Here is a 5,561-nt window from a genome sequence, read left to right as displayed (position 1 = left end):
TCTCCCAGCTGACATATTGCCCTTGGCCCAAGCGATAGTGCTCCCCACCCTGTGCGCAGAGCTATCAGGCACAACGTGGACTGAAATGGAAATGCAAGCAGTGACTGTGGCTGACAGAGACTAGCAAGTGCCCCTTCGAGCTCGCTGAATTTGGAAGCTCCTACTGAAACAGGAAGGCAAAGTGCCAACCACAAAATGAACCTGGCAGAATGAGAACTCCCTCTTCTCCCTCCTCCCAGGAGATAAAAAACAGCCCTTTGAGGGGATGTGCTTGCACCATACAGGGATCCAGTAAAGAAGTGTCAAAGCCAAAGACATTTTTTTTTTTAAAAAGAAACAGACTCAGTTCATTTCCCATCAAACACCAAAGCCTGGGCACATTACTGCTTTGGGGTGCAGTGTGGTTCAGCAGTGCTCTTATGCTGCACCCCTGGGCCAGCCCCGGAGATGGGACCTATGTCCATGTATTGGCACTTCTTCCAGCGAGGTCTCCATCGCAGGACAGGAGATGCAGCTCCAGACCCTAACCCTGCAACACTACCCTCTTCTTCAAGCTCCTTAAGTGTGCGTAGGAGATAAAACTTGCTTCTCCCAAAACAGGCTCCTTCCTTCCCACAGGGACCCTCTGATAGCAAGACCTATTTGGCACCCCCATGTCTCCTCCCAGATGGGACAAGTTCTGGTGAGCACAGCCAGGACCAGCCTGTCTCCTGGAAGGGGCAGTGACCAGAACAGGCAAAAGACAGGCAGGCTGGGCAGCCGGCAAGCAAGCATCCCAGCTGGCTAGAGAAAGAGGGGATGGGTGGTCCCATGGACCCCACAGCCCACACCAAAAAGCTCCACATCCCTGTCCCTACATCATTTCTAATGCAGAAGGGCTGCTTCTGAAGCAGCAGACACACACGGCTTCATTCAAAACCTCTCTGTGTAATTACAGATCCATGGTTTCTTCTGGGCTTCCACTTATTTAATCATCCTTTCTCATCTGCATTTAATACCCTAAGCTCTGTCAGAGGGCAAAAACACAGCCTTTACATCCAGAAGGACAAGAGTTCTCTGCAACAGCTGCTATATTTAACAAAAAATACACTGGGTTGTCATGGCAACCCTGGTTTCTAAAAATAGAAACGCCATATACAGCACAGTTGAGAGCACAGGCTGCGCTAACGGAAGCTGCTTTTATAGAGCACTGGGAAATGGAAGTAAACTTTCGTTCTTCGTGGGAACTGGTATCAAGCAAATCATGCAAAATCACAAAATCCTGTACTAATTAAAACCTTGATCCAGTGCAAAGGATCCCCATTTCCCTTGGCTCAAACATTGATCCGTACTCTCTAGTGCCTCGGCTCAAAAGTGTGCTTCAGTGGGAGAGGGGCTGAAGCAGGCTGCACCAGCCGAGCAGCAATGAAGCTGGCATGCCGGAGCTGGATGTGGCTGCTTTTCCTCCTGGCGCTGACATGCCGAGGCCCAGCATGACCAAGCCACCGTGCGTTGGGCATGGGGACAGGTTCCAGCCGCCCAGGAAATTGGGCAGGTTGTCGGGTCACCCCCAGCCAGCAGATCTGTTTGGATAAGGCTGGGTTTTGGTAAGCTCGGTGCTCACAGCTGGTGCTCAGAGGAGCATCTGGTCCCGCCTTGCTTGCTCTAAATGACTTACAGAGCGGGTATCAGAGCCATGCCCCGCATATACAGGTTTCCAAATGGCCTTTTCCCCCTCTGCTGAGAAAACCAGCACTTATGGGCATTAAATCAGGCTCCCCCATATTCCCTGAAATATGGACACCCCCCTCAGCACAGCATTGTTAGCAAAACATGCAATGAGCACCCTACAGCATGAGCCAGCTGAGCATCTTCTGAAATCTGATTAGCAAGGCTGAGCAGTCACAGCCTGCTTATGAACAGCAGTTGCTTCCTATTGCAGTCTAAGTCTCCAGTCATCTCACTAATTCTCCTTGACATTTCTTGCTCCAAGTGGAAGACGCACGCGTTGCCAGATTGCAAACCCCCAGTGTTGTTTCCAAGCCCCACTTCCCCGAATGGGAGGACCAGCTGCACGCTTGCTGCTTGCTGCATCCCACTTAAAACATCCCCTGGTTTAGCTCTCCCCATGCAGCACTGGCTTCTAGGAATCCTTGAGCGCTGTGGCTGAGTGCTGCGTGCTTTCTGGATGATGCACAGCTCTGCTTGACTTCTGCACCATTCTTTAAAGGAAGACATTGGATAGTGAGGAAAGGCCCTTGAAGAGGAAAATACTTCACGTTGTTGTAGCAGTGTGTGTGAGTGTTCATTTTTTTCCCCCTTAAGAAAAAACAGACTGCCAGACCTGATGGGATCCTAAGTCAATCCAATGCAGTATTTTCCCTATGTCATGGCTGATACCTGTAGCCTCTAAGAAAACGAAGAAATCCCAAGTTGTGCGTTTGTGGGATTACCTGCAGTGGTTTGCAGCCAGTACTTCCCCAACGCTTAGCGTGTGCTCTGCCTCAGTTTTCTGCTACTTTTGCATTTCATAAGTTCTTCCTGTTGACTGTAGTATTTGGAGTTTTCTCAGTACGTTTCAAAGCAGGATCTTGAAATGGACACATTTAGGCATCTGTATAGAAAAAGGGAGCTTAAGATACCTTGAGATCTCCATGGACAAATCCGCCTGTCTGGGGACCAGAGGCTCATATGTTCTGAAACCAATAAATAATTTTACTGCAGGCTGAAATAGCATTGAAGATGATGTCACTTGGTTTACAATCTGAGTTACACTATAGCCCAAACCTTACGCTGTTAGCTGCAGACACTCAAGGCAGCTCACGGTGCCTAGCAAGCATGCATCCACCAATGTCATGCTTTTACAAGTACAGATGTGGCTGTTGTTTCTGCAAGCATAGCTTATTATGCAGGGTTTAAGTGACTGAACCATGTCACGTGCACAGATGCAGCCTGAAGGTGAACCCCAGGGACAGTTAGCCCTTCCTAAGACCTGGTAGAACAAACCTGATGGACCTCAGACCTTCAGATCATCATCTTCAGACCTCGTGGTTGAAGATCATTGCTTTCCCTGAGAAAATGCAGCATGATTAAATGCTCATCAGGAGCACCACTTGCCTTGTTGGACAGCTAGCCAATGTCATGCCAAGCCCACAGGCCCTCTCTGTGGGCTTACACACCAATTCATCATGTAAAGCTAAACCCCTTCTCTCTGCACACTTCAGCACCAGACCTTGCCAAATGCATGAATCCACTTTCCCCACTGGGCATGCAGGGAGACTGAGGGGTGAATGCCAGCAGGCAACAGGGGCTCTCTTGACTCATTGCATCTCCCACCCACAGTGGACACATCAACATCAACCCCTTTGGCTCGTGGTGAGGGAGCACTTCTCCCCTCCATCAATTGTGCCTCTGCCTCTGGGCTTGCTAAATACGCTGGCATGACACAATCAATGCAACAACCCATTCTGTTACCTAAAACTGGACAAGATGAAAACGTTTATGTGAGTCATTAAACGGGTAAGTGCCCGGAGTGTGTTAGTGTGCAATAAATAACACTCTTCCCATACTACTCACCAAGCTGGGGTTGCAGACGTATCCAGCTCGCAGAGGCTGGCCCTGCCACAGGGCTGTGGCTGCCGGGAACCTGGCTTGGAGGGTGCTTCAGCAGGAAAGAGTGCGAGAGCATCGGCATGGGCTTGGCAGGGGGCCTCGCTCAAGGACTTCAGGTTTTGTTTGCTTCATCCCACTTCATCCTGACCCAGTTCCTGGCCAATCCCAACTTGCCGTGAGCTCACTGCAGAGGGTATATAAATAATGGATGTTTCTCCGACTCCCTCCACCACCTGTGCTGTCCGCTATAATTTCAGCTCAGCATCTTTCTGCAGCCTCCCTGGGTCTCTGGAAGCAGAGCACATTTGCCCTCCTGTATTTTCTCTCAGATCTGGCCCACATTTACACCTGCCCTGCAACCTTTCCTCCTACAGAGCCCAGTGTTCAGACGGATGGTCCTTCTTTAGCTTACAGCCACCGAAGGCCATACACTGATGGCTGTATCAGCAGCACAGCAGCCGCTCCTTGTTATTGACAAGGGCAGCAAATTCATGGCACTTACGGTGCACAAATAAATCCATAGCTTTGTGATCTGTGAAAGGAAGGGCTTTAATGGTGAATATTCTCCAAAACTGGCAAAATGGCAAAGGATGTGGATGAGACTTAGAACAAATGTTCATGTGGCGGCAGGTGGTCCAGCTCCTTGGGCTGGGCTTGGCTGCTAAGCACTGAGCTGGACCAAGAGGATAAAGTGAAGAATGCTTGCTGCTGGAGGCTGGTGCTTTTAGAGCAGGGCAGGGAGTTAAGTGCACAGATCCTGTTATTGCTAATGGTGTTTGTGTTTAGAGCTCCCCAGGCGTTGCTTTAGAAACTGCCATGCCCAGGCTGTTAACCCAGTCTCACCTGCTGTTTAGCTTTTGGTACTCAGATGCAAAATTGTATTGTGTTTGGATGCGCAGGGCATGTCGCGAAGTGCTTGCTGCAAGTGCTGCAATTTGCCTCCCGCGTTCCTGCCTTTCGGCTGCTGAAAATGAAAAGGAAGGTTGAGCGACAGCATCTCAGGAAGGGTGGGCAAGCAGGCAATGGCCCAAACTGCTCTCCTCACCCAAATCTCACTGACCTTATGGGAAAGGGGAACCAGTGGCGGTGCTCAGAGGCCTGATGAGTAGAAATGAGCCCCTAAAGGGACTTCAGCTTGACTCCCAGCCCTTCATTCCCACTCCAGTGAGTTCCTCTGGCAGCCCTCCCAAACAACTGCTCACAGCCAGTTCTCAGCGCTGGGCACAAATGGCACCCCACAGGGCAGCAGCAGCAGAAGTATCATGGACAAAGCTTAGTTGCTTAAGGTTCTTCAGTGTCCCACCTCATCAGTGGCCAGTACACAGATGAGCCATGCCTTTGTGTTGGAAGTAGAGGAAATTTCTTTTGCTGACTTCTGTTGAAGAGAAAAGCCCTGGTTCCTCTGATGCTGGGCACTGCAGTATCCCCTTCCGGGACCTTTCCCTCCTGGTGTCTTTATCAAAAAAGATGAACTAAATATTTCATGAGGGCACTCTGCCCTCCCCAGGAGGATTTCCATCACTCAGTGAGGCCAGACCACATGTGTATGTAACAGCAACTCTCTGGATGCTGCATGTACAGACTCACCCAAGCGATGCTCATAATCAGGTGGGTGCTTTATCAAGGAAACACAGCTTCTGATGGCACTGTCCCAGCCTCAACCTGCTGACATCAACCACAGGTATGTAATAACAATCCTGCACAAGCCCACAAGGCTTCATCTACCCAGACTGATAAAGCATTTGGCCAACACATGGACTGTGTGGCAGTTGTGCTCTGAGAGTCAATGCAAGAGACATAATGAAAAGTGCTCAAGATTTACAGGCATGAGACAGAATAAACACAATAAGCTGCTTAATTTTGATGTGAATCTGGCCGAATTTGCATCATATGCCTAGCTGGGACCCCTGGAAGAAACTTTGTTGCCAGCACATTCAAAGGGACCAAGGAGACGCATCCCAGCAGGGCCA

The 5,561-nt window shown here is 49.9% G+C and overlaps 1 long non-coding RNA gene across 1 annotated transcript; it reads right to left on the bottom strand.

The window, feature by feature from the left end:
* Positions 1-842: 842 nt before the first annotated feature.
* On the bottom strand, positions 843-5,285 carry LOC130154026 (uncharacterized). Its single transcript, XR_008823582.1, has 5 exons — positions 5,179-5,285; positions 4,652-5,044; positions 4,435-4,555; positions 3,556-3,775; positions 843-2,593 (listed from the first exon to the last, which is right to left on the bottom strand). It is a non-coding gene; the product is annotated as an uncharacterized LOC130154026 (long non-coding RNA).
* Positions 5,286-5,561: the final 276 nt, after the last annotated feature.

This window comes from Falco biarmicus, chromosome 8 (genome assembly GCF_023638135.1).
Source record: "Falco biarmicus isolate bFalBia1 chromosome 8, bFalBia1.pri, whole genome shotgun sequence".
Classification (NCBI taxonomy): Eukaryota; Metazoa; Chordata; class Aves; order Falconiformes; family Falconidae; genus Falco; species Falco biarmicus.
Note: the sequence above shows the minus strand (reverse complement) of the source record. Positions and strands in the feature narration are given on the sequence as shown.